The sequence below is a fragment of the Oryx dammah genome, unplaced genomic scaffold (genome assembly GCF_014754425.2).
Source record: "Oryx dammah isolate SB20612 unplaced genomic scaffold, SCBI_Odam_1.1 HiC_scaffold_21, whole genome shotgun sequence".
NCBI lineage: Eukaryota > Metazoa > Chordata > Mammalia > Artiodactyla > Bovidae > Oryx > Oryx dammah.
In genome coordinates this window covers 51,628,637-51,643,074 of record NW_024070205.1, presented here as the reverse complement: position 1 = coordinate 51,643,074, position 14,438 = coordinate 51,628,637, and positions in this window count along the sequence as shown.

Sequence of the window (14,438 nt, the reverse complement as noted above, 5' to 3'; positions counted from 1 at the left end):
GTGATTTACCTTGGAAGTAATGATTTACATTTGTGACATTTGTGATTTACCTTGGAAGTAATGATTTACATTTGTGATTTACCTTGGAAGTGATGATTTACCTTTGTGAAATAATGATTCACCGTGTAAGTGAAAAAAAAACAATCAGAGATTCACACACGACCCTATAGAAGAGGGTAACCAATCAGTAGTCCTTCAGCCTGAACACCCCTTTTTGTTACCCTTTCACCTGAATATTCCCTATATAAGCAGTGTAACCCAAAACTCGGGGCTCCTCTCCTTAGCCGCTGTGTCGGTAACAGTGGGAGCCCCAGCTCGAGCTTGGTAATAAAAACTCTCTTGCTTTTGCATCGGATACCGGTATCTGGTGGTCATTGGGAGATTTCGCGACTTGGGCATAACACTAACAAGAATCAGATCCATACACATATGCACACTGGGGGTAGACTGAGAACTATATAAACAGTTTTATGGGGTCATTTATTTTTAGTTCCTTCTTCTTTATGATCTCCCTGGTACTTTCTGGTTCCTTCTATTCATTCTCTGGCCAAAAGACTGAGGCTTTAGCTACCATGTATACTTTCGCCATCATCATCTGTATCCAGAGCCAAGCAAATAGAGAACAAAGAGAAAAAAATGAAGGTTGGTTCTAACCTCTTGGAAACAAAGCTGTATGGAAAGGAAGGGCTATCTCCCTGAGTTTTGGCTCCTCCTGGCTTCACTGCAGGTAGTTCACGATGTCACCACCATAGGATTGCTTGGGGGTGTGCTGTAAGAGGACAAAGAAAAGGTGGAAAAAACAAAAAGGATTTCTGCACTCTTCAAATATAAGCACACTTCTACTTCTACTTGAGATTTTCCAGGCAAGAGTACTGGAGTGGGGTGCCATTGCCTTCTTGTTCAGACTAGTTTCAGGGAATTTGGGGAGGTGGGTTTGAGCAAGTACACTTAGAGTATATAAGGTTTTCACAAAAACTGGTTGGAGTCCTTGGCTAAGAGGAGACTCTGCCTTGGGCCCGCCGGTGTAATAAACTGCACTCCACTATCTGGATTGTCCTTCAGAGTGAGTTGGTTTCCCGGAACGTGTGGCTACAACAAATAGACTACACCCAAATCCCAGACTGGCAATCAGGAGGCATTCACATGCAGTAGGTCCAAAATGCACCGCAAATATTTTGAAAGCTGAACTGACATCCCAACCTGTCTTCTGCAGGCTATGATTCCAATGTCAATTCAGCTTTCAAAACCTTTTACCTTGTGTAGAACACCTGAAACTAAAAGAAACCAAAAAAACTTTTGCCTGCAACCTAACCAGGTTGACTGCCTGCTGAAACAGACAAAAGTTCTGTATTCTGCATAGTATTTAACCAAGGCCCCAAGTTGGTAACAATATTCAAACTGTCAAGGATACTATCCAAAATAGTATACCAGGAAATGGAAAAAGTATCATTCTTAGAGAAAGACAATCAACAGATCCCAGTCAGAGATGTTGGAGTTATCTGACAAAGATGTTAAAGCAGCTACTACAAAAGTGCTCTAGCGAACAATCATGAACACTCTTTAAATTAATGAAAGAAACCTAATCAAAGAATAAATGGAAAATTTACAATTGAAAAGCAACCAAAACTGAAAAACCACACAACAGTTGAGCACAGTAAACTTGCTGCTGCTGCTGCTACGTCGCTTCGGTTGTGTCCAACTGTGCGACCCCATGGGCTGCAGCCTACCAGGCTCCTCCATCCATGGGATTTTCCAGGCAAGAGTACTGGAGTGGCGTGCCATTGCCTTCTCCAAGTAAACTTGAAGATGAACTAAGAGAATTTGATCTGAAAAACAGAGAAAATGATTGGGAAAATAAAGCAAAACCATGAGCAGAAATTTAGAGACTTGTAGGGCAATAATAAAATGTGTAATGCTTGTGCCATCAAGAATACCAGAAGGACAGGAGAAAGTGTGGTGCCGAAAAAAATGGTTGGAGAAATATTGGTTGGAAATTTCAAATTTGGTGAAAAACTTGAACCTATAGATTCAAGAACGCCAAAGTAATCCATCATAATGGAAATCTAGTCACAGTCACAAGGAAACGACAATGATCTTAAAAGCAGCCAGCAAAAAGGATAACTTCAAGGGAAACTGATTTGAATTACTGGAATTCTCGTCAGAAATCGTGGAGGCCAGAGGGAAGTGGCACAATATTTCTAAATTGCAGAGAGGAAAGAACTGTTAACCCAGAATTCAATATCCACAGATAACAACCTTCAGGAACAATAGTGAAATAAAGTCATTCTTGGGTAAAGAAAAAGGAAGACAATCCATTGCCATCAGTCTTGGTTTAAAAAGAATTACTAAAGGAAGTCCTTCAGTTAAAAGGGAAATGACACCATAAAGAAAATTGGAACATTCAGGAATGAAGAGAAATAGAAATGGCAATTATCTGAGTTAAATGAAGAAGCTATTATCTTGAGTTCTTAAGATACATTTGATAATAGAAATAAAATATGACATAAATATTCTCATTGTGTGTAGATGTAGTACATAAGGCATCAATAGCCTAGAGGAGAAAAAGATACCTATGTGATAGTAAAGTTTCTATTAATACACTCCACTCGAAGTGAAAAATAGTTATTGTCAGTAGATTGAAAAGGTAAGTATGATATCCTCATCCCTCAAGCAATCACTAAAGGATGCTGCAAAGAAATTTAATAAACAATAGATAAAATGAAATACTAAGGATTTAAATAAAAAAGGAGGGCAAGAAAAGGGCATCAGGAACAAAATATGGGAAACATGAACCAAATAATAAAATGGTAGGCCTAAATGCAAACACATCAATGGTGTGTGTGGACACGCGTGTACATGCACACACGTGATTGGTCGTGTCTAACTCTTTGTGACCCCATGGACTGTAGCCCTCCAGGCTCCTCTGTCCATGGGATTTTCTAGGCAAGAAAGTGGAATGGATTGCCATTTCCTCCTCCAGGGGATTAGGGATCTTCCTGACCCAGGAATCGGACCCACATCTCAGTGTCTCCTGAATTGGTAGATGTATTCTTTACCAACTGCACCACCTGGGAAGCCCGTATCATTACTTACATGAAATGTAAGTAGTCTATGCACACAGAGATTGTCAGAATCAAAAAACTAGAACCAGCTGTATCCTCTCTGCAAGAAACTTCCTTCAACTATAATGATACAAGTAGGTCACAAGTAAAAGGATGGAAAAAACAGGCCATGCCAATACTAATCAAAAGAAAGCGAGCATGACTGTTAATTAGTAGACTTCAGAGCCAAGGGTATCTCCAAGGATAAGGATATCCAAGGGTATCTCCAAGGATAAGGATATCCAAGGATAAAGAGGGACCAAATGTACTGATAAAAGAGTCAATTCACCAAGAAGACATAGTAATTCTAAGTTACACATAAACAGCTTTGAGAAAACGGAAAGAAGAAACCACAGTGATGTATCGCCTCACATCAGTCAGAATGGCCATCATCAAGAAGTCTACACATAACACGTGCTGGAGAGGGTGTAGAGAAAGGGAGCCCTCCGATACTGTTGGTGGGAATGTAAATTGGTGCAGCCACCATGGAGAAAATACGGAGGTCCCTTAAAAAAGCAAAAATAGAACTACCATGTGATTCTGCAATCCCACTTCCGGGCGTATACCCTAACCATAATTTGAAAAGACACATGCACCTCTGTGTTCATAACAGCACAGTTTATAATACCCATGACATGGAAGCAAACTAGATGTTCATCGACAGACGAATGGATGAAGATGACATGAGGTGAGGGGTAAATTAGGAATTTGAGAGTAACATACACATTCAGTTCAGTTCAGTTCAGTCGCTCAGTCGTGTCTGACTCTTTGTGACCCCATGAATCACAGCACGCCAGGCCTCCCTGTCCATCATCAACTCCCAGAGTTCACTCATACTGTATATAAAATGAATAATGACCTACTGTAAAAAAAACTTTTTAAAAATCACAAGATATGCACAGGAAACTATAGAATGTTACTGAGAGAAATTAAGAAGACAATTAAAAAGTGAGTCATATTTAAAAATTTAATATATCTTATTCATGTGTCAGAAGAATTAGTATTTTGATGATACTGATTTTCCCCAAGTTGATTTATAAATTCAGTTCAATCAATTAAAATCCTAGCAGGCTTTTTTTTTTTAGAAATTGGCAAGCTGATTCTAAAATTTATATGGAAAAGCAAAGACCTAGAATAGCTAAAACAATTCCACAAAAGAGGAATTAAAGTGAAGAGCTAAAACCTCTTCTTTTTTAAAAAATTATTTTAATTGGAGGCTAATTACTTTACAATATTGCGGTGGTTTTTGCCATAATTGACATGAATCAGCCATGGGTGTACATGTGTCCCCCATCCTGAACCTCCCTCCCACCTCCCTCCCCATCTTATCCCTCTGGGTTGTCCCAGTGCACCCGCTTTGAGTGCCCTGTTTCATGCATCGAACTTGGACTGGTCATCTGTTTCACGTATGGTAATATGCATGTTTCAATGCTATTCTCTCAAATCATCCCCCCTCACCTTCTCCCACAGAGTCCAAAGGCTGTTCTTTACATCTGTGTCTCTTTTGCCATCTCACATATAGGGTCGTCATTACCATATTTGTAAATTCCATATATATGCATTAATATACCATATTGGTGTTTTTCTTTCTGACTTACTTCACTCTGTATAATGGGCTCCAGTTTCACCCACCTCATTAGAACTGACTCAAATGTGTTCTTTTCAGTAGCTGAGTATTATTCCACTGTGTATATGTAGCACAACTTTCTTATCCATTCATCTGCTGATGGATATATAGATTACTTCCATGTCCTAGCTATTGTAAACAGTGCTGTAGTGAACAATGGGATACACGTGTCTCTTTCAATTCTGGTAAAACCTCTTTCTTTCATGTCCTATTATAAAGCCTCAGTTAAAGGGCAAAGGCAAGTCAATGGAGAAAGGATATTCTATTCAACAAATGATGCTGGTGTGATTAGATATCCATATGTTTAAAAAACATGAGATTGGACCTCTACCTTGCACTATGTACAACAAAACCAGTCATAAGTACAAGTATAAAACCATAAAACTTCCAGAAGAAAACAGGAGAAAATCTTTAGGACCTTGGCTAGGCAGGTACCACACAAGAGACAAAATTTATAAAAGAAAAAAATTGGACACCAACATTGAAATCTTCTGTTCCTCTAAAGACACTGTTAGGAGAATGAGACAAGGCACATATCAGAAAAAAAAATTATTTACAAGCATATGTCTGAGAAATTACTTATATCCATAGCACAAAGAATAGTGAAATCTCAGTAAAATCCCCCACCCTGCATAAATAATACAGAAAAGATTTGAACAGACACTCAACTGGAAAAGATGTAAAGATGCCAAATAAGCACAAGAAAAGATGTTTGACATAATCAGTTGTTAAGGAAATGAAAAGTAAAATCACAAAACACCACTACATATCTATTGTTTTGTCGCTAAGTCACATCCAACACTTTTGCAACCCCATGGACTGTAGCCCTCCAGGCTTCTGTCTATGGGATTTCCTGGGCAAGAATACTGGAGTGGGTTGCCATTTCCTTCACCAGGGGAACTTCCTGACTCAAGGATCAAACCCGCATCTGCTGCATTGGCAGGCAGATTCTTTACTACTGAGTCACCAGGGAAAGCCCACATACCTATTAGAATGGCTAAAAGACTGACCATACCAAATGCTGACAAGGATGCGGGGCAACCAAAACTCTCATACTGCTGGTGGGAACATAAACTGGTATAACCAATTGGAAAACAGGCAGTTTCTTTAAAAGTTATGCATATATCCAGCATTCCATTCAAGGACGTGTACCTGAATGTTCATAGGAGCCTTAATTATTAATAGCCAAAAAACTAGAAACAACTGTAAAGTCCATCAATAGGTTTTTGGATAAATAAATTGTGGCACATTTGTACATAGCAATACTATTCAGTGATGAAAAGAAATGAACTATTTGTACACGCAACAAGGTGGATGAGCCTCAAAATAATTAGGCTAAGTTAAAGAAGCCAGGTGCAATAGAGCACATACTGCATGACTTAACTCACATAAGATTCTAGGAGGTGCAAGCTAGTGTATGGTGATCACAGATCAGTGGTTTCCTTGGTGAAGAGGGGAGATGTGGATGGAAGGAGGGATCTATTTACTGTGTTAATTCATGGGTGTACATATACCAAACTTTGAAAAGCTGTATATTCTGAATATTTGCTGTTTATTATATGCCAGTTATACCTCAACACAGTATTTTGAGGGGAAAAAAAAAAAAAAAGGAACGTCCTGCAAAAAACTGCAGTTAGCTGACAGCCTCCGGTCGCAATCGCCACATCTGTGAGGTTTGCTGCAGGTTCACGCTGACGTGTCGCTCTTGCTGAGCTGTCCCCAGCCTGTGGCTGAGCATGGCCGGGACAGCAGCGCTGGGCCAGTCCTGCGCTGTGCGGCCTGGCCACGACAGAGCCGCCCTGCAGCCAGGGCTCCTCCTTCCCCCCTGCTCTCCTGATGCCTGTGTCAGACCTGCACCGTGCTCTGAGGCTTTTTTTTTCTTTTTGTAATTTTACTTATTTATATTCGTCTGTACTGAGTCTTTGTTGCTGCACACAGACTTTCCCTAGTTCTGGCAAGTGGGGGCTACTCTCCAGTTGTGGTGAGTGGGCTTCTCACTGCGGTGGTTTCTTCTGTTGCTGAGCATGGGCTCCAGGCACTCGGGCTCAACTGTTGTGGCACATGGGTTTAGTTGCTGGATGGCATGTGGAAGCTTCCCGGACCAGGGGTAGAACCCCTGTCCCCCTCATTGGCAGGCGGATTCTTCACCACTGGACTGCCTGGGAAGTCCAAGGCTCTTACTACTGCTCCCTTTCCTGTTCACAGGCGTCTCTGTCAGGAGACCACTACACTTCTTATTCCATCTTGGTATGTGCTTTCCGGAGGCTTGAGTTGACACGGTATCTTCAAATGTGTGCTGTCTGAGTTTACAATTTTTTGCTAATTTTCTGCTGGGTTGCTGTCATTTCCTTAAGGGTTCTTGGGACCTTGGACAAGTTACCTAACCTCTGTGCCTCAGTTTCCTCTGATGTAAATGGTAAATAATAAGGATCTTATAAAGTTGTTATGAGCTTCCCTGGTGGCTCAGAGGGTAAAGCGTCTGCCTGCAACGTGGGAAACCTGGCTTCGATCCCTGGGTCAAGAAGATCCCCTGGAGAAGGAAATGGCAACTACTCCAGTATTGCCTGGAGAATCCCATGGACAGAGGAGCCTGGTGGGCTGCAGTCCATGAGGTTGCAAAGAGTCTGACACACCTGAGCAATTCCACTTTCAAACTTGTTATGAGGATGAAATGAATTAGCATTGGTAAAGCACTTAGTGCCTGGCACATAGTAATTTCTATGTGTTCATTGAATTTTTTAAAAAAAAGAATCCTCTATGTTTTCAGAATGTCCTTTGTTAAATAAGCCTCAAGCATTTTTTCCCATCCTGTCACTCATATTTTATCTCTGTGTATGGATACTGTTTTGATCCCATGGAAACTAATTTGTTTGTAATTGCTGCCATAACAAATTTTCACAAATTTAGTGGTTTAAAAAAACCCACAATTTATTCTCTAATAGGATTAGAAGTCCGAAATGACCCTTAAAGGGCTAAAATCAAGCAGGGTCATTGTACCTAAGGGTTCCAGCAGAGACTCTGTTTCTTTGTCTTTCCCAGCCTCCGGAGGCTGTTCTCATTACTTGGCTCGTGGCTCCACACTGCATCGCCTTTCCTACCTCTCCTCTGTCACCACATCACCTCCTTTGACCTTCTTGACTCCTTCTTTAAAAAAAAAAAAAAGGCATTTATTTGACTGCCCTGGGTCTTAGTTGTGCCACATGAGATCTTTAGTTGTGGCATGTGGGATCTAATTCCCTGACCAGGGATTGAACCTGGGCCCCCTGCACTGAGAACACAGGGTCTTAGTCCCTGGACCACCAGGGAAGACCCTTGACTTCCTCTTATAAGGACCTTGGTGATTACATTTCGTTTCAACCCAGATAACTCAGGATAATCTTCACATTTTAATCACATCTGCAAAGTCTCTTTTGCCATATAAGGTAATAGGCACAAGTTGTCTTTGGGATGTCTCGGGGATGTCTTTGGGGGAATCATTGTTCAGCCCACCACTGATACCTTTGGCCAAACAGAAGTTTCAGATTTTGATATTGTCACTTACTCTCTTAGTCCATTCCTTGTGGTTTCTATCGGACACCAGTCTTCTTGGCAATCATGTATAAGCAAGCTGGAAACACAGGAAATTCTAAGTCTGTGAGGTTTGCCCTCGACCAAAGAGGGATGGAGCTAATGCTCCTAGTTTTTGCTCCCTGGGTGAACAGTTCTGAGACTCATTCTATAAACCTTTTCAAAAGGCCCCGCAGAATCAAACATCAGTTACCCCGAGCAGTGGCCAAGTTGGAAACACATCCTTGTATTGTCTTTTCCTCCTTTACAGTTTCACCTCCCAGCCCTTACCTCTTATCCTGGGGATGACTTCCCAAATAAGCTACCATAAGCAAGCCTTTGTCTCAGGCTCAGCTTTCCGGGGAAACGAGATTAAAAGAACAACAACAAAAAAGACTCCTGGAAATTAAGAACAACTGAAGTGAAAAAGAAGCTTGAAAAGAAAAAAAAAAAGAAATTGCAGAAATATCCAGAAAATAGAGTCAAAAAGAAAAAAGAGGCAGAAGAACAGTTAAAGATTTGGATAAAAGAATTTCAGAAAAAAGAACATGGAGTGGAAGAAATCATCCATAAGATAATTTAAGAAATTTTTGCAAAATTAAAGAACATGTATTTCCAGACTGAAAGGGCCTGCTTAGTGCCTTCCACAAGGGTGAAAGTAGATGAAATATCAAGGCCTATGATCGCAGAATTTCAGTATAATGGTGATAAAGAGAAGCTCCTATATGCTTCCAGAGGCGAAGGAGGGGTTCTTTAAAACAATCAGGCATCAGAGTGGCTTTGGACTTCTCAAGGGCAATACTAGAAGATCATGGAGCAATGCCCTCAAATTTCTGAAAGAAAACTATTCCAATCCTGGAATATGTATGCATCCAAACAATTAGAGGGAAGCATTGAATAAAGACATTTCCCAGACACATTTAGATTAAGTTTTTATTGAGGGAACCCTCCAATCTCAGTACCTGGAAAGTTTATTTTTTGCTCAAATTACAGATAGCTGTGCCTCCACAGTCCCTCCCCTGCTCCAAGGCCCTCATTCTAGGATCCAGGATGAAAGAGCAGAACCTAGAGAGAGAGAGCTTATAAAGCTTCTGCTCAGATGTCACCTCATACTCTATTGGTCAGAGCAAATGACATGCCCAAGCCTGGTATCAGTGACATGGGGAATATCCATCTGTAGGGAAGCACTGGAGGTCACCTAGCAAAGGGCAGGAATATAGGAATATATATCCAGCAAATTCCTGGAAACAGTAATTTGTTTCCTCAGAAATTTACCTCCCACATAACACCTTTTCAGGAAGTCACTCAAGGAAATGCTCCTCTAAAATGGAATGAACCAAGAAAGAGGAGGGCCTGGGATACAGGAAGTGGATACCTAACACAGGAGAGAACAGAAAGGAATCCCTGAGACATGGTGGAGGCGGACCTCAGATTCCGTAGGCATAGAGCAACCGGATCAGATCCGAGGCGGACCAGAGGGTTCCTGAGGCACTTCATTAAGAAAATGAAGAAAATCTGATGTGAATAAATTTACTAGGAAAGGATGTATATAGCTTAAGGAGGTCTGTGGTATAGTAGTGGTTGGCACATAGAAAAACCAAGCAAATTTAAAATTATTAAGTCTAGGGAAAACATGTTATACAGGAAAAGAAAATCATAGTGATGATAACTTGGCCCTGAATCGCCTTCATAATAATGAAAACACTTGAATATTTGTAACTCAAATTTGCAGGATGGGAAATATGGGGCAGGAAGACGTTCTCCTAGTGAAGTCAGCTGAGCTAATTTCCTTATCTGTTGAAGTCTTCAACAGGTAGTGCCTAAGATGAGGTTAAAAAGAAAAACACTTAATAATATTTAAAAAATCAGTTAAAAGGGTGAAACCTGGTTTTTGCTCTTCAAGGAGAATGGGGATGGGGTGGGAAAACGTGCTGAAATTGCTGTTGTCTTAAAACCGTGGAGTGACAACTGAGGTTCCAAAAGACTGATTAAAATACCAAGTTTAAACAACAGTCCCCCCATCCTGGGCAAAACAAGAATGATGGAGGAGGAAATGGCAATCCACTCCAGTATTTTTGCCTGGACAGAGGAGCCTGGCATGCTACAGTCCAGAGGGTCACAAAGACCCCATCTGGTCGCTAAGTCAGACATGACTTAGTGACTAAACAGCAACAATCATCTCAGATCATCAGGCATTAGATCCCTGCTATAAAGGACTATTTTTGTGAAAAACTGTTTTTGCAAAAACTTGTTTTCACTGACTTCTTGCTTCTATCAAAATACTTAGTAGATAGACCCTACTATATATAAAATAGACAGCTAATAAGGACCTACTGTATAGCACAGGGAATTCCAAACTCAATACTCTGTAGCAACCTATATGGGAATAGAATCTGAAAAGAATGGATATATGTATGTGCACAACTGATTCACTTTGCTGCACACATGAAACTAACACATTGTAAATCAATTATACTCCAATAAAATTCATACTAATTTTTAAAAAGTGAAATGACTCAACCTCAAATAAGGCATGGTCACAATGCAGTGTCCAATGTAGGCCCATAGAGGGCTCAAGAGGGCCTTGACTGCATTTGAACTTTGTGCATAAGCTGTGTTTACAACTGGCTTCTTTACTAAGTAATTTTTCTGTTGACTTTGATCTTCCTGCAATACTACTGTTGATCATTGACCTTGAAGTCCTGGGAATGTAGTATAGTTGGTGATCTCAAGAAACCTGGGAGAAAGCGGTCAGTGTGAAATCATACAAAAGAAATTTCAGGGTTTTTGCTGCTGCTGCTGCTAAGTCGCTTCAGTCATGTCCGACTCTGTGTGACCCCATATGTGGCAGCCCACCAGGCTCCCCCGTCCCTGGGATTCTCCAGGCAAGAACACTGGAGTGGGTTGCCATTGCCTTCTCCAATGCATGAAAGTGAAAAGTGAAAGTGAAGTCACTCAGTCGTGTCTGACTCTTCGAGACCCCATGGACTGCAGCCTACCAGGCTCCTCCGTCCATGGGACTTTCCAGGCAAATCCATGGGATTTTCCACTCCAGTAGTGGGTTGGAGTGGGTTGCCATTGCCTTCTCTGCAGGATTGTTGTGTTATAATGTATTCTTCTGCCTTTCTGTGGACATAAGAAAAGTGCTTAAAAAACTCAACATTTTGCATCATTTCTCTTCATTTGCATCTTTTTATAAAACTATGATATCTATTTAAAATCTAAAATTATTTTCTATTTGTGTTTGCTCCATGATAGGACATATTATTTTGTCATTCTTGATAATCTCCCAAAAGATAATCTTTGTAAATTATCTTATCCTTTGTACAAGGCCAAGTTTCTAGAAACTAGGGCTTCTGTTTGTGTTTTTTTTATTGATTGCTTTGTTGTACTGGTGGAAATAACCAATAAACCAATCTGTAATAACAATAGAAAAGAATTTTATGCCAGAAACTGAAGATTACAGCTCAGGAGACACAGATTCAAGAAGCACTTGAATTGAACTTCCATTCTATAAAATGGAAGATGTTTATAAAAGCAAAAACCACAAAATTACATTAGCTCTTTGTCAAGAATGGTAATTGGAGCTGGCGAAAAGTAATGTTGCTTGCCAAGCAAGGACTGATTGCAGTGTGGGATGGTTGCATAGCTAAAAGGCCAGGAAGTTGCAAGTGTCAGTTATATTGTTTTGGGAATAGATGATTGTGTCCTTGCGATTGTGTCCTTGAGTCTGATACAAAAAATATAAATTCTTAGTAATCCAGGAACATTCTGAAACCATATCCAAAATGACCACTCAGCTCCATTTGGAAGCCTTGAACCACAGTTACTTCATTTTTATTTTTTTGTTAATGATTAAAGCAGATGTGACATCTGGGAAGGCCATAGCCTTGACTATACAGACCTTTGTCGTCAGAGTAATGTCTCTGCTTTTCAACACACTGTCTAGGTTTGTCATAGCCTTCTTACATTTGCCTCCAAGAAGCATATGTCTTCTGATTTCATGGCTGCAGTCACCATCCGCAGTGATTTTAGAGCCCAGGAAGAGGAAATCTGACTACTTCCACCTTTTCCCCTTATTTTTGCCATGCAGTAATGGGCCTAGATGTCATGATCTTATTTTTTTAATATTTAGTTTTAAGCCAGCTCTTTCACTCTCCTCCTTCACCCTCATCAAGAGGCTCTTTGTTCTTTTTCACTTTCTGCCATTAGAATGATATCATCTGCATATCTGAGGCTGTTGATATTTCTCCTGTTTGTCTTGATTCCAGCTTGTAACTGATTTAGCCTGGCATTTCTCATGATGTACTCAGCGCATAGGTGAAACCAACAGGGTGACAGCAGAGAGCCCTGTCGTACTCTTTTCTCGAACTTGAACTAATCAGTTGTTCCATACAGGGTTCTAACTGTTGCTTCTTGACCTGCATACAGGTCTCTCAGGAGACAGGTAAGATGGTCTAATGTTCCCATCTCTTTAAGAGCTTGTCAGTTTGTCATGATCCACACAGTCAAAGGCTTTGGCGTAGTCAATGAAACAGAGGTAGATGTTTTTCTGGAATTCCCTAGCTTTCTCTATGATCCAGCAAAGATTGGCAATTTGATCTCTGGTTTCTCTGCCTTTTCTAAACCCAGCTTGGACATCTGGAAGTTCTTGATTCACATAAAGCTGAAGCCTAGCATGCAAGATTTAAGCATGACCTTTCTAGCATGGGAGATGAGTACAACTGTCTGATGGTTAGCACATTCCTTAGTACTACCCTTCTTGGGAACTGGGATGAGGATTGACCTTTTCCAGTCCTGTGACCACTGCTGGGTCTTCCAGATTTGCTGACATACTGAATGCAACACCTTGATGGCATCGTCCTTTAGGATTTTGAATAGTTCTACTGGAATTCCATGTCATCCACTATCTTTATTAACAGTAGTGCTTCCTAAGGTCCACTTGACTTCGCTTTCCAGAATGTCTGGCTCGGGGTGACTGACCACACCATTGTAGTAATCCAGTTCATTAAGATCTTTTTTGTACAGTTCTTTCATGTATTCTTTCCATCTCTTGATCTCTTCAGCGTCTAAATCATGTGTACTAAATCTTACATAATACTTATACTAAACCATGTATAAGCCAAAATAATGTCTCATACCTTACTATGTGAAAATCTCTTCCATCAATTGGTAGCACCATATGCTAATAGATGACTGCTAAATATAGTTGATTATAAAAATGATGAGAAAATATAGCTATGAAACAATTCTGTATAACTGATGTTCTTATAAAATGCTGTCTTTATAGGGTGTTTTGTAAAACAGCCCTTGCTATCACCATCCGCATTTCTTTAATGTCCCAGGGGATCTGTAATCCATTTATTTTGAAGTAGGTAACACTTCTGTGATGAGCAGCAGGTGATATGAGACTCTAACTCTAGTAAACCACATACAGCGTCTAGTGCAATCAATAATCTTTCAATTAGCATCTGAAAAGGAATTTATTGATAAGCATCCAGAGAGTAGCAAGTGTAGGACAAGAGCCCAGTGGCGAATAAACATGAAGAAAAAGCTTGAGTGGAAGCAGCAGGAAATAGCAGTTTACCGGAACTGATAAAAGCCTAGAAATAAGAGCAGTGCAATACATGCTTTAGAAATCTAGGGAGAAAAGCAATGACTCTGGAGTGTCCAATGACGTAGAAATCTAGAAAATAAGATTTTTTAATGAATTTATATTTTTATTTGTATATTTTTTTGATAAATCAAATAATCAAGGCTTACAGTAAAATATAACAACCCCCTTCCCTCCTTTTTCTCAGTCTACTTTCAAGTCTTTTGGCGTTTACCTCTAGATATCTAAATAATATGCTCATAATGCATACTTCTTGGTTTGTCACTTTTGGACATTATCTATTGATTTTTTCTTATAATAGATAAAGACAACGTATTATACACCCATCACTGCTGCTCCCATTGATCCTCTCAAGATAGGAACAATAATAATTTTGTGTTAAATCAATAGTACTTACATAATGATTAGGTAAATATTGCTCACTACACAGCCAAGCAATATACCATGATTACATTTCCTTTCTTGAACAACTTTTTGTTTTTTTCTGTTGTTAATCATTTTCTTCCTTCACTTTATTTTTCCATCTTCCTTTCCTTAGTTTTTTTCCCCC